Here is a 14,821-nt window from a genome sequence, read left to right on the forward strand (position 1 = left end):
AATATCAATGTTCTAACTTTACCAATCCTCTTGCAGCCTCCATCGAGAAATGAAAACCTGGTCTGGAGTTTTGGGTAATAGAGAGATAGAGCTGGGACAACGCTAGAGAACTCTTTCTGTTGAGAACATAAGGGGGAGATTAGGACAGAGTTGGTAGTCGAAAAGTACATCACTCAGGATTTATTTTAAGCAGTTAGTACCATTTTTAAATTCTGTTTGATGCCAATTCAAAATAGTGGAAAGATAAAATATTTTGAGAGAATGCATACCCTTCGAGACTTATAACTATCAGGTATGTAAGTGTACTTTTCTCATAAAATGTTATTTATATTCTACTAGCTAAAAGTGAATATGGAATGCCTATAAGTGAATGAAAACGTGTAATATCATGGAAAGCCACTAGTTACGATTGTAAACCATAAGGATTAGTTAGCTCAATTTTGAAAATGTATCAATGTCAAGTAAAGTTCTGGAGCTACCTAGTTTACATTATTGGAGTACGTTCTACACAGATGCTCCTTTTAAGTGCTTCTGGTCAGAGCAAGAACCCTGGAGCTGATGTGGAACTGCAATATTTTTGCTAGTAATTTCAAAGACTGCATCATCTCCCCTTTATACAGCACAGTGCTGTTTTTGTGCCATGTCTGCTGTTTTATTTTTAGATTTGATATGAAACATCCTTGAAACATCTGTGAAGAAGTACTTATCACCAGAGAGAGTGAATGGGAAATGACTGCTGTCAGACAATGTAGTCTTCATGGAGATATTATTGGGAAGGTCAGTGTTCTCCCACTGTGGAGTGCGGAGTTAGAAGCTGGCTGAGTTTTAATGATACAGTCCTCAAGTGGAATATGCTGCCTTGTCAACCACAACTCATCTATTTCCTGCAATCCAGCGAGAAGGGCAGGAACTAGTAATCATGATTTCAGGCATAAGCTGAGTACAGCAGAAGGAGCAAAAATGTTTTCTATGCAGAAATGAGATTTGACATTAGAATTAGTTACCTTGCATTTGATTCAGGCACTGGGGAACATAATATGATATTTTCTTTTCTTTAAAACACAATCCATATTGAAACGGATTCAGGCACTGTGGGAAATGCTTGCACAACCATGCATTAAGTGAAAATGCTTCTGAATTTATTTGCAAATACAAGGTTTATAAGACTATAATGTTTTAGGAGTGCATCTGAGGCTCATAAAATAATTATATTTTTGGGAGTTAAATATTAATTAATGGCATCGATTCTGAAAACTGTTGAGTTCTATGCTCAGAATTGAGTCCAGGAAAGTTCATGGCTATATTCCTTTACTGGAAACTGCTTCATCTGTGCCTCTATGGTTAATAGCAATTGTCTCCCTTGATGCTGTATCCCTATAATTTAGCAACAGCAATGCATCAAGCTCAGAACATCAGGTTATTTGTCATTGGGCAGACTGACTCAGGCATTAGTGCTGGCTTTGAGATAGTTTTAGTGGAGGCGGCCAGTTGATGACTTTTGCCTATTGTTTTACCATAGATACACAACTAGTCATATTTTATCCTATTGCTTTAGCACAGACAGGAAGGAAGCGTATGGTTTACAGGTAGTCATTTGTGCAGAGAGGGAGAGAGGAAGTTTGTGGCTGAAAGAAAACAATGAAAAGAACTTGCAGAAGTCCTAATGACAAGTTGCTGTATGATACACTGCCGTGTCAAAGTCCTAACCCTAACCTTGGCGCAGCATGTACTAGCGGATTATGTGGCAAAGAGAATGATGATGTATAAAAGTCAAGGGGACAAATGTTTAGTGGGGCAAGGGTGAACTCCAGTCAGTCAGGTGGTACCACCACAGTTATTCCAGGGGCTGAGGCATCTACAATCAAGGGGTTGGCCTCAGTCAGCCAGGCGGTTAGAATGCAAATCTGTGAAACCGTACTCTTTCAGTGTAGGGATTGGCTCATCATCGGGTCAGGGCTGGCTTGTCAGTCTTGCAGTTATCCTGCTGGGTCTATCCAGGGGATGGACCTTGTACTTGCATATAATCTGGGGGCTTTTCAGGGGTCATTGTTGACACCATTGTCAGCTCAAACCTGGGGACTGGCCTCATCGCTATTGACTACTGAGGGAGTGGTTACATTGTTAGGGGGCATTACACATGGTAAGGTGAGGTTGTTGACTTGCTCGCCGAGCTGGCTTGTTTTTGTTCAGACATTTCGTCACCATGCTAGGTGACATCATCAGTGGAGCCTCCAATGAAGCAATGTTATCCTACTCTGCTTTGATTTATACTGTCCGGTCCATTATGGTGAGTACTGTTATTTCTGGTTTGGATCTGTATGGGTTTATATATGGGGTCCAATTCTATATGTTTGTTGATTGAAGTATGAGTGGAGAACCAAGCCTGTAGGAATTCCCGTGCGTGTCTATGTTTGGCTTGGGCTACTATGGTTATTTTGTCCCAGTTAAACTGATGGCCTTCATTGTCTGAATGTACAGATATTAAGGAGAGTTCATTGTGCTGTTTTGCTGCTGGCTGATGTTCATGTATTCTGATGGCTAGTTTCCTTCCTGTCTGTCTGATGTAATGTTTGTGGCAGTCGTTGCATCGTATTTTGTAAACCGCATTCGTTCTGCATGTTGTGGGAATGGGGTCTTTAATCCTTTTAAGTGTTTGTCGTACAGTGGCTGTGGGCTTGTGGGCCACCATGATTCCTAGTGGTCTTATGAGTCTTGTTGTCAGTTCCGATATGTTCCTGATATAGGGAAGCATGGTAGGTGTGTTAAGTCGTACTGTGTCCTCCTATTGTTGTGTCCTGTAGGCATCTGTGGATAAAGTTGCAGGGGTATCCGTTTAAGGCAAGGATCTTGTATAAATGTTTTTCTTCTTCCTCTTCTTCTATAATGAGATTTCCAAACTCACAGTTTTTAACTGTAAAATTACCAATAATAATATAATTATTAGTTTCTTGTAGAACTTCACTTATCAAATGTAACATCCTCTGATCTTTTCATAGATTTACTTTCCCACATTTACTCTTTCAACAAATAATGAATTTCAATAGATCTGTCATGCTATTCCGCATCCTTGCACAGTGTATATACTTTCAATTCTTCTATTTATCCACAATAAGTATTTTGTAAAGACCACAGCTTTATTGTTTTGGACTGTCAACCACAAATTGGGAATGATCGGACTTTAAATGAAGGAAGTTGCATGAGAAAAATATTCTGAGTTGTATCTACAATATGGTCTTATTCAAGCAGTGGGAGAGACTGCGAGACTCATGGGCACTCAGGGTAAGTCTGCTCAGAGACAGTTGTTTGATTGGTTTTACAATCAACAGCAGTTCTGTTGTTTCAAGACAGTTCAGTCTATAACGACTTCTCAAGGATCTTGTGGCACTCTGGTAGTGTCCCTACCTCTAGTCCAGATGACCAGGGTCCAAGTACCACCTGCTGTAGCCAATCAGAGAGCAGCTGAGAGTCATCATAGCAGAATTCTGGGAGACATCGCCACAGTCATCAGGTCAACATTTGAGAGAGAACCTGGTGTCCCCTGTAGCCATTCCCCTCTATAACAGGTATACCAATTTGGATACTGCTGGGGAGTGGGGGGGGGTGGAGTTTGCAGAATGACCTTTCAGGGGCTAGCAGCGGCACAGTCAGGTCAGTAGCACTGTGACTGGCTCTGAGGCTCAGAGGGAAAGGGTGCAGTCAGATAGAGTGATGCTGATAGGAAACTCAGCTGTTACAGGGACAGGCAGGAGATTGTGTGGTTGTGTGGCTGTAGAAGAGACTCCAGGATGGTCTGTTGCCTCCCGGATACCAGGGTCAAGGATGTCTCTGAGCAGTTACAGAACATTCTGAAGGGGGAGGGTGAACAGCCAGAGGTCATTGTGTACATCGGTACAAATGACATAGGTAGACAAAGGGATGGAGTCCTGCAAAACGAGTATAGGGAGTTAGGTAAGAAATTAAAAAGCAGGACCTCAAGGGCAGTGGTTATCAGATTATTCCCAGTGCCATGTGCCAGTGGGGATAGAAATAGAAAGATAGGCCAGATGGGGCAGGGTTTTTAGTTCTTGGATCATTGGGATCTCTTCTGGGGTAGAGGTGACCTGTACAAGAGGGACAGGTTGCACTTGAACCGGAGGGTGTCCCCTATCTCCGTGGGGAGATTTGCTAGTGTTACCTGGAAGGGTTTAAACTAGTTTGGCGGGGGTGGGGGGAGACTCTGAATAAGAGAGGGGCCATCGAGAAGTCAGGGGAAAATACATTAACCATCGAGAGCAAGGTTACTATTCAGGATAGACAGGGGCGCAGTAAAGGGAGGGAAAAAACTTCTGGTTTAAAGGGCATTTATTTCAATGCATGAGGACTGCTGGTAAGGCAGATGAGCTCAGAACAGGGATTGACTCTGGGGACTGCGATATTATAGCCATAACAGAAACATTGCTGAGAGAAGGACAGGACTGGCAGCTCAGTGTTCCAGGATACGGAAGCTACAGGGATGACAGAAGTACAAGTAAGCAAGGAGGGGGAGTTGCCCTTTTGATAAGGGAGGATATAACAACAGCACTTAGAGAGGATATTCTTAAGGGTCGTCACATAAGGCCACATGGTTAGAACTTAGAAAGAAGAAGGGGATGGTCACTAGAGTGGGTCCGAGGGAGGCAGAAGTGTAGGGACATTGCAGATACCTGTAGGAATAATAGAGTAGTATTGGTTGAAGAGTTTAATTTCCCCAGTATAGACTGGGCTGCCCACAGTGTAAAAGGCCGAACTGGGTGGAAGTCGTCAAATGTGTCCAAAAAAGTCTCCTAAATCAATATGTGGAGAGCCCTGAGTTAACGTTTCGGGTCCGGTGACCCTTCCTCAGAACCGGACCCGAAACGTTAACTCTGTTTTCTCCTTCACAGATGCTGCCAGACCTGCTGAGCTTTTCCAGCAACTTTGTTTTTGTTCCTGATTTACAGCATCCGCAGTTCTTTTGGTTTTTATGTGGAGAGCCCTACTCGGGAGGGTGAAACAATGGACCTCCTGTTAGGAAACGAGGTCGGACAAGTGACTAAAGTGTCAGTTGGAGAACACTCTGGGTCCACTGACCATAACTCTCTTAGTTTTAACTTAGTTATGAGAAAAGATAGGACAGGTCCACACGTTAAGGTGCTAAACTGGAGCAAGCCAATTTTGGGGCCATTAAGCAGGATCTAGCAGAGGTCGATTGAGTGAGTCTTTTTGAAGGAAAAGGAATGACTGGTAAATGGGAGGCTTTTAAAAGTGTGATATCAAGAGTCCAGGGACAGTGTGTCCCTGTTAGGGTGAAGGGAAAAGCTGGCATGTTTAGAGATCCCTGGCTGATGTTGGATATTGAAGCTCTGGTCAGGAAAGAGAAGGCAGACATTGGGTTTAAGCTATTGGGCTCAACTGAATCCCTAGATGACTGTGAAAAATGTAGGAGCTCATCAGTGAGCTTGAGATCAGTGGTAGGCAAGTTATTGGAGAGGATACTGAGGGACAGGATCAACCAACATTTGGATAGTCAAGGTCTGATTAGGGATAGTCAGCATGGATTTGTGAGTGGGAATTCATGTCTGAAAAATCTTTCAGAGTTTTTCCAAGAGGTAACCAAGAGGGTGGATGAGGGTAGGGCAGTGGATGTTGTCTATATGGACTTTAGTAAGGCTTTTGACAAGATCCTGCAAGGCAGGCTAGTCATGAAAGCTAGGTCGCATGGGATCCAGGGAGAGCTAGCTAATTGGAGTCAAAATTGGCTTGATGGTAGGAAGCAGAGGGTGATGGCTATAGGTTGTTTCTCGGACTGGAGGCCTGTGACTAGTGGTGTGCCACAGGGGTCAGTGCTGGGACCTTTGTTATTTACATAAATAACCTGGATGTGAATGTACAAGACATGATTAGCAAGTTTGCAGATGATACAAAATTAGTAGGTTTCATTGATAGCGAAAAAGGTTATCAAAAATTACAGAGGGCTCTTGATTAGATAGGGAAGTGGGCTGAGGATTGACAAATGCAATTCAATACAAATAAATGTGAGGTGTTTCCCTTTGGAAAGTCAAAACAAGGTAGGACTTGTACAGTTTATGGTAAGAGCCTGAGGAGTGCTGTGGAATAGAGTGACCTAGGAGTACAAGTACATGGTTCGTTGAAAGTGGCGTCACACGTGGACAGGATGGTGAAGAAGGCATTTAGCATGCTGGCCTTCAGCGCTCAAGGCATTGAACATAGAAGTTGGGACATTACGTTACAATTGTATAAGTCGTTGGTGAGGCTGCACTTGGAGGATTATTCACAGCTTTGGTCACCCTGTTATAGGAAAGACATAGTTACACTGGAAAGTGTACGAAGAAGATTTACGAGGATGTTGCCAGGACTAGTAGGCCTGCGTTATAGGGAGAGGTTGGCCAGGATAGGACTTTATTCCTTGTACCATAGGAGAATGAAGGGTTACTGTATTGAGGTGTATAAAATCACGAGGGGCATAGATAGGATGAATGCACATAGTCTTTTTCCCAGGGATGGGGAATTGAAAACTCGAGGGCATAGGTTTAAGGTGAGAGGGGATAGATTTAAGAAGGGCCTGAGGGTAAATTCTTTACACAGAGTGTGGTGTGTATATGGAATGGTCTGCTGGAGAAAGTGGTTGAGGCAGGTACAATAGCAACATTTAAAACACATTTGGATAAGTACAAGGGTTTATAGTGATATGGACCAAATGCAGGCAATTGGAACCAGCTGACAGGTCACCATGGTCAGCATGGACCAGTTTGGGCCAAAGGGCCTGTTTCCATGCCGTATTACTCTATGACTCTAAGTGTGTTATAACGTGTCAGATGGATGAATATATCCATAATAGATTTCAACTTAAATGAGGACTCTTTTGGTGCAGTGTATCAGAAGGTATTTGTTAAAATCCCACCTGCTCCAAAGGTGTGTAATAACATCTCTGAACAGATTGGAAAATATCTATAACAACTTCCTGATTGATTTCTGGGTTTGTGGCTTCAGCCTTGTGAGTGGATAATAAAACAGAAGCTTCTAGCCTGCAAAGGGAAAAAGTACATCACTCCCTCTCCCTACTACACCATCCCCACCCTCCTGTGTGGGAAAGTAACAGAAAATCTTTAGGTAACTGCTCTAAATCAGTATTTTGCTGTAAACTGCTCTCTCTGAAAATTCCTTTGCTGAAAGGAAGAGGGGAACCATCAGCTTCAGAGGCCCTGGAAGGGCAAATCCTTAACCAGTGAATGAAAGACTGAGCATCAATGTATCTACAACCTTGTACCATTAGCACAGAATCGGGAGAGGAAAGAAAGCTGAAAGGATGTTGCCTTGTCTCTTTGTGTGTCTGTTTGTATGTGTATGTTGCCTTGTCTCTTTGTGTGTCTGTTTGTATGTGTATGGAAATTCTAAAAGCCAATAGATTTGAGTTATACGTTAGCAATTCATATTTCTTTCTTGTCATTGGTTATAAACAATTTGTTTACAATAAATAGTGAGTGGAAATAAAATGGTGTGCAAATTCTTTTAACCTGAATTAATCAGCCACCCAGAATTGGACAATTCGATGATGTAATCAAGTTTTCACATTTGTAATAACTCTGAGAATAGTGGGGCTTGATTTCACTACATTATCCCAGTGAGTCATAATAATTGTCTCAAAGATCATTGTACATATCTGGATTTGCCATCTGTTTAGCATGACTGATACAGTACCCTTTATCATCCACTACTTCCCCAGGGTGGAGAAACTACACCATGTTCTTCGCAACCTTCAACATGTCATCGATGACAACAAACATCTCGCCAAGGCCATCCCTACTCCTCCACTTCTCGCCTTCAAACAGAAGGTTGTTCGCAGCAAACTACTTAGCTTTCAGGAGAACAGCAACCACAACACCACACAACAACCTCCGCAAGACATGTCAGATCATCGACATGGATGCTACCATCACATGTGGGAACACCACCCACCAGGTACACGGTACATACTCATATGACTCGGCCAATATTGTCTACCTCATACGCTGCAGGAAAGGACGCCCCGAGGTATGGTATATTGACAAGACCATGCAGATGCTATGACAACAGATGAATGGACACTGTGCAACCACCACCAAGCGGGAGTGTTACCTCCTACTCTGGGAAAACATCAGCGGTCAAGGTCATTCAGCCTCTGATCATTGGGTAAACGTGTTCCAAGGCGGCCTTCGAGATACACAACGCAGAATTGCTGAGCAGAAACTGGTAGCCAAGTTCGATACCCATGAGGACAGCCTCAACAGTAATCTTAGGTTCATGTCACACTACATGTGACTCCACCACAATGTTCTGTGTAAAATCTTCCTTGCTGTTCTGTTCTGACACCATCACCCTGATAACTCGATATTATCTCGCTACCTTAATTAGTTTGTACAGTTTTGGATTACTTGTTACCCTCAACATGCAACTCTTATACTTATCATGTTATTCCAGTTATTTGGTTTGTCTCTAGCACCATTCTATTTTAATTTTTTTGTAATTATTAAACAAATCGAAAGTCAACCCTTCACTTGTTAGTCAACTGTTGACACTTCAGTCACTCCATTTGACACTTTTGTCACCTGCAAAGAATTGTTATTCAGACTGTCGATACTTTCCTCATACGATTTACATTTATCTTTTGACACTCTTAATTACCTGGAATTATCTTACTATCTCTCTGCATATAAATTCTGTGCCTGTGTCCTTCCGTCCACTTCATGTGACGAAGGAGCAGTGCTCCGAAAACTTGTGCTTTCAACTAAACCTGTTGGACTATAACCTGGTGTTGTGTGACTTCTGGCTATATCCCAGTCCAACACCAGCACCTCCACACCTGTTTGATGACATGGCTAACCTGTCTGTGTTGCGAGGTTTTACACAAGTCCTTTTATATATGTCAGGCTTGAATTTTCTAAATTTCTGAGTTGGTGGGAGCGTGAGATTTCTGACAGCCATTACACTATTCAAACCCCTTCTGCATTGGGCATCATTATTTTTTGGTGACATGTCAGCTTATTTGATTACCATACAGGTAGTTCTGCTATAACGTGTGTTTTGTTAACGTGAATTGGCTGTGATGCAGTTGATGAACAGTGGACGCTGTACAGGCATAGCAATTTTTTATAGTGATTTCCCTATAACACAATTTTCTATGGCGATTTTCTATAGTGTGATTTTCTATAGCGCGAGGTCACACAAGAACGCAACTATCGCTTTATAGGAGAACGATGTGTAATTATACACTTAGAAATTTGGTGGCACTTTGAATACTGCAGATGATTAAAGATGCACCCATTTTTAGATTGCGAGCATACAGCAGTACGGTACTGAGTCAGGAAGGAGAAATATCAGCAATATGAAGACCATGAATATTACTGATGCTTTGGTTGGTAGATACTACTCTTCCAGAGAAATAAAATCTGTAAGAGATCTCCTGAGAATTATAGGTATATCATGGGTATAGAATGTCAGGGTCCATCTGAAGGTGAGCTAGATTATAAGCAGCAAAGTTGTACAGAAAGCAAGTTGAACTTTCACTTACTGCTCCCTCATTCTGAATTACTACACAGATCACAAAGAATTGTTATAACCAATGAGGACGGGTTCCCAGCTCCCTCTCTTTATAAACTCACTCTTTGTTGATTGCAAATGATGTTTAATTTTTCTTTTTTAGCAGACTTATATTGAACTTAGTTAAACAGATTAAAAATGAAGCTTCTCTGAGTGAAAGAGTACGGAATTTTAATCTTTGCCCAAAAAACACTTGAGAGCAAACAAACAAACACAGTAAACCACAGATAATGAGCTTACAAAGAAGGTGGGAGACAAAGGAGCATCTACAGGAGGCAAATGATAGTTTACAGTATTTTTAGTTTTTGCAGTGTGTTTGTAAAACTTGAGTCTCAATTGCTTAGATCTACATGGACTTCAGTAAGGCATTTGACAAGGTCCCTCATGGTAGACTGGTTAGCAAGGTTAGATCACATGGAATACAGGGAGAGCTAGCCATTTGGATACAGAACTGGCTCAAAGGTAGAAGACAGAGGGTGTTGGTGGTGCTTTGTTTTTCAAACTGGAGCGCTGTGGCCAACGATGCGCCACAAGCATCAGTGCTGGATCCACCGCTTTATGTCATTTATCTAAATGATTTGGATGTAAATATAGGAGGTTACGGTTAGTAAGTTTGCAAATGACACCAAAATTGGAGGTATAGTGGACAGGAAAGAAGGTTATCTTAGATTACGAGGGGATCTTGATCAAATGGGCCAATGGGCCGAGGATTGGCAGATGGAGATTAATTTAGATAAATGTGAGGTGCTACACTTTGAAAAGGCAGATCAGGGTAGGACTTATACATTTAATGGTAAGGTCCTGGGGAGTGTTGCTGAACAAAGAGACATTGGAGTGCTGGTTCATATTTTCTTGCAAGTTGAGTTACAGGTAGATAGGATAGTAAAGAAGGCATTTGGTACGCTTGCCTTTATTTGTCAGTGCATTGATAAAAGGAGTTGGGAGGTCATGTTGCCATCATACAGGACATTGGTTAGGCCACTTTTGGAATACTGCGTGTGATTCTGGTCTCCCTGCTATAGGAAGGATATTGTGAAACTTGAAAGGGTTCAGAAATGACTTAAGAGGATGTTGCCAGGGATGGAGGTTTGAGCTATAGGGAGAGGCTGAATAGGGGGAGGTGATGGCCTAGTGGTATTATCGCTGGACTGTTAATCCAGAGACCCAGATAATGTTCTGGGGACCTGGGTTCAAATCCTGCTACAACAGATGGTGGAATTTGAATTCAATAAAATACCTGGAATTAAGAGCCTAATGATGACAATGAATCCACTGCCGATTGTTGGAAAAACCTATTTGGTTCACTAAGGCCCTTTAGGGAAGGAAGCTGCTATCCTTACCTGGACTGGCCTACATGTAACTCCAGACCCACAGCAATGTGGTTGACTCTGAACTCCCTCTGGGCAATTAGGGATGTGCAATAAATGCTGCCTAGCCAGCAATGCCCTGATCCCGTTAATGAATAAAGGAGGCTGAGGCTATTTTCCCTGGAGTGTCGAAGGCTGAGAGGTGACCTTATAGAGGTTTATAAAATCATGAGGGGCATGGATAGAGTGAATAGACAAGGTCTTTTCCCTGGGGTGGGGGAGTTCAGAACTAGAGGACATAGATTTAAGGTGAGGGGGAAACTATTTAAACAGGACATAAGGGGCAATTTTTTCACACAGAGGGTTGTGCATGTATGGATTGAGTTGCCAGAAGAAGTGGTGTAATTACAACAGTTAAAAGGCATCTGGATGGGTGTATGCTGACAAACAGGACTAGATTTATTTAGGACATCTGGTCGGCATGGACGAGTTGGACTGAAGAGTCTGTTTCCGTGCTTTACATCTCTATTTTGTTGTGTTTAATCTGGAATGGTGTAGTTGCAGATGGCCCTGAGCTCTCTCTAAATCATCACAATTGTTGCAGAGTTGCTTTTCATTGGTTGAAGTTGAGAGAGAAAGCAAGAGGAGCTTTCCATATCCTGTCCGTACTTAGTCCTTGGTGCACTTTCCCTCCTTGATGCATGCAGTTGCTGCCCTTGGAGCACACCCTGAGATATTGGTGACTGCTGTTGATGCTGCAAGGCCAGAGAAACAAGTGGCAAGTTGGAATTGCCAGGAAACCGCTCTGACTTTTGTGTCAGGAGTTGTTGATATCTAGTTCCTATCTGGCAGATGGGAGAAATGGGAAACTGCATATCAGTGAGGTGAGATTAACTAAAAATAAGATGTTAAATACATGCTGATGCATGCAAATAGGCCTCTTGCTGCTCACAAATGAGAATCTTGTCTCGCCGTTAAGCACTTGGTTGGAAAATGAGACTTATGCTTTTGACGTTGAGAAGCTCCTTAATGTCGATGTCATGTAATTTTCCCATCTTTCTTGACAAGGCTCATATCGATTAATGTCTGGGAAGATTCCACTTGGTGAGTTGGAATCTTATAAGGGGAGCACAATAAAAGCCTTAAAATATCATCACCAAACAGTTTTGTTTTGATATATTTCTTCTGCAGTTTCTCCTGCCAGAGTCACACCTTATAAAGATTTTTCATGGCATTCTAGGAATGCTTGAACTACTCCGTATTGTTTACTTGAAGTCATGCAGCTTCCTTCAAGGTGAAAGGCAGCACTTTGCAGGGGAGTCCAACAATTCTGTCTAATTGGAAGTCATGTGGAGTTACAAGAGACTTACTTCTCTGTCAAGTTCAACTGTTTCACTACAGTGCCCATAGTACTTTTTAATCTCAGAAGCTAAATGTAGGTTAGTGCAGATTGTAACCTGCTCTGTCCCTTCAGTAACAACTGCCTCATGAGAAATGTATTAGCTTTGTGCTGACTTTGGCTTAGTTGACAGCAATCATATATCTGAGTTGGAAGGTCATGGGGTCAAGTCCCACTCTAGAATTGTGCATTTGATCTAGGCAGACAATGAAGTGTAGCAATAAAGGATTCCCCCATTACTAGAATTTTGTTTTTTGAATGTTAAACCCACCTACCCCTGCAAGTGGATTTAAAAGATCCTATGGAATTATTTAAAGAAAAGAAAGGGAGTTCTTTTGTTGTCCCTCCATCATTTAGCCCTTAACGAATATCTCAGAAACATAAAGCTGTCAGGTTATTTAATGACATTTCATGGGATCTTGCTGAGCTCAAACTAACTCCTGCACCTCTCTGCATTTCGAAAACTCCAGAGAAATTATTTAGCTGTGAAGCTCTTTGGGATCATCTGATGGTGTAAGGGACAATGTACAGACGCTAAGTTCTTAATCCTCTGAAAGCAATTAAACTTTGGAAAAATAAATTTGAAACAACATGCTTTATCTGTCTTCTATATTTCAGTCAGGCTTCAAGGATCTGCTGCAAGAATGTTAACTCTGTTTTTTCCTTCACAGATGCTGCCAGACCTGTTGAGATTTCCCAGCAACTTTGTTTTTGTTTTTGCGTCTGCTGCTAGATGCTTCTTTCAAAATTAAGTTTCTCTTGTGAAATTAAGTTTCTCTTGTGAAATCCTTCTCCTATTGCAGACACATCATGAAAGTGAACTGCCACTAAGTTTAGTCAGTATCTAAAACAGGCTGGTTCAAAAATCTCTTCTTCTCACCTACTTGGGAGAAATAATACTCAATAAAAAGGATGGTTTATTTTCAGAAAATAGATAAAGTACAAGAATACTATAAAGCTGGAGAGGGTTCAGAGAGATTTACCAGGACATTGCTGGGTATGGAAGATTTGAGTTATAAAGAAAGCCTGGGTCTTTTTTGACTGGAAAATAGGAAGTTGAAAGGTGACCTTATAGAGGTTTATGAAATCATGAGGTGTATAGATAGGGTTAATGGTAGGTGTCTTTTCCCTAGCATGGGGAATTTCAAGATTAGAGGGCATATTTTTAAGGTGAGAGGAAAAAGATCTAAAAAGACATGAGTGGCAATTTTTTTACACAGAGGGTGGTTCACATGTGGAATGAACTTTCTGAGAAAGTGCTGGATAAGGGCACTGTTACAATGTTTAAAAGACACTTAGATAAGTACATGAATAGGAAAGGTTTGGAGGGATATGGGCCAGGAGCAGGGAGGTGGGACTAGTACGGTTTAGGATTATGCTTGGCATGGACTAGTCACACCAAATGTTCTGTTTCTGTGCTGTATGACTCTATGACTCTACTTGATTTTCACATTTTGGAATGGAATTACATCAAACATCGACTGATTAAAGATTTTTTTTTCAAGGGCACATTACAAACAATGAAATCTTGCAGTGTCAATCCAGTGCAAAACTACAAATATTTGACACTAGTTTGGCAATCTCAGTCAGTGATCATAGGATGATCGATATAAGCAATGGAAATATTCAGATGCAGGGATGCACCAATGGGTGCTTTTCTGAAATTGGTGATAAGGTGGATTCTTGGGCATAGTGAAGTATTACTCTCAACTTAATTGCCATGCCTGAAGTGGGAGTTTGATTTGTAACTGGCACTGGGTCCATACGAATTGGATTTTTCAATGCTAACTTTCTCTCTTCTTTGTCTAAATGTTGTGCTTTTATTGGCCGATGGGTGGAGAGCAATATTTTGCCACTCAACTTTGTTGAATGAATACTTAACGAGCCAGGAGACATTTCTTTCAATGCTAGTTCAAAACACACTAGCATGTTCCCCAGTCATAATATGAACTACACTCTGCTGGTACAGAATTTATATGGCCTGTAAATGTAACACTAGGAGCACATTTCTGTGAAGCTGGCAGGGAATCCATCACATGCAGCATGACTGATTGGAAAGCAAAGAACACCTTGCCAGTGATTCTTTGTCCAACAATGTTAATGATAGTAAACTCTATAAAATGTATAAAAATTATCAGTCATCTGCTGTGTATATGACCTTTCCAATAATCACGTGGCCTGGGAAAATTGTATACTCTTTTGATAATGTTACACTATGTATTTTTAGCAAAGATCAGCTTGATTATCTCTACTCCATTTTGACAATGACCATTGATAATATGCAGAACTTTGAGATGATGGCAGAGCTTTAAGAGGGTGTGAATAAGTTTGCAACACTGACTTGGAACACAGCTGGAATTTTACATTCCCAACATTCCAACCTATGTCCTGCTTTAACCCTGCAAAACCAAAGCTCTTTAAGAAGCAGAGATAGTAGGGACTGCAGATGCTGGAGAATCTGAGATAACAAGGTGTAGAGCTGGATGAACACAGCAGGCCAAGCAGCATCAGAGGAGCAGGA

This window comes from Rhincodon typus, chromosome 26 (assembly GCF_021869965.1).
Source record: "Rhincodon typus isolate 14 chromosome 26, sRhiTyp1.1, whole genome shotgun sequence".
Taxonomy (NCBI): Eukaryota; Metazoa; Chordata; class Chondrichthyes; order Orectolobiformes; family Rhincodontidae; genus Rhincodon; species Rhincodon typus.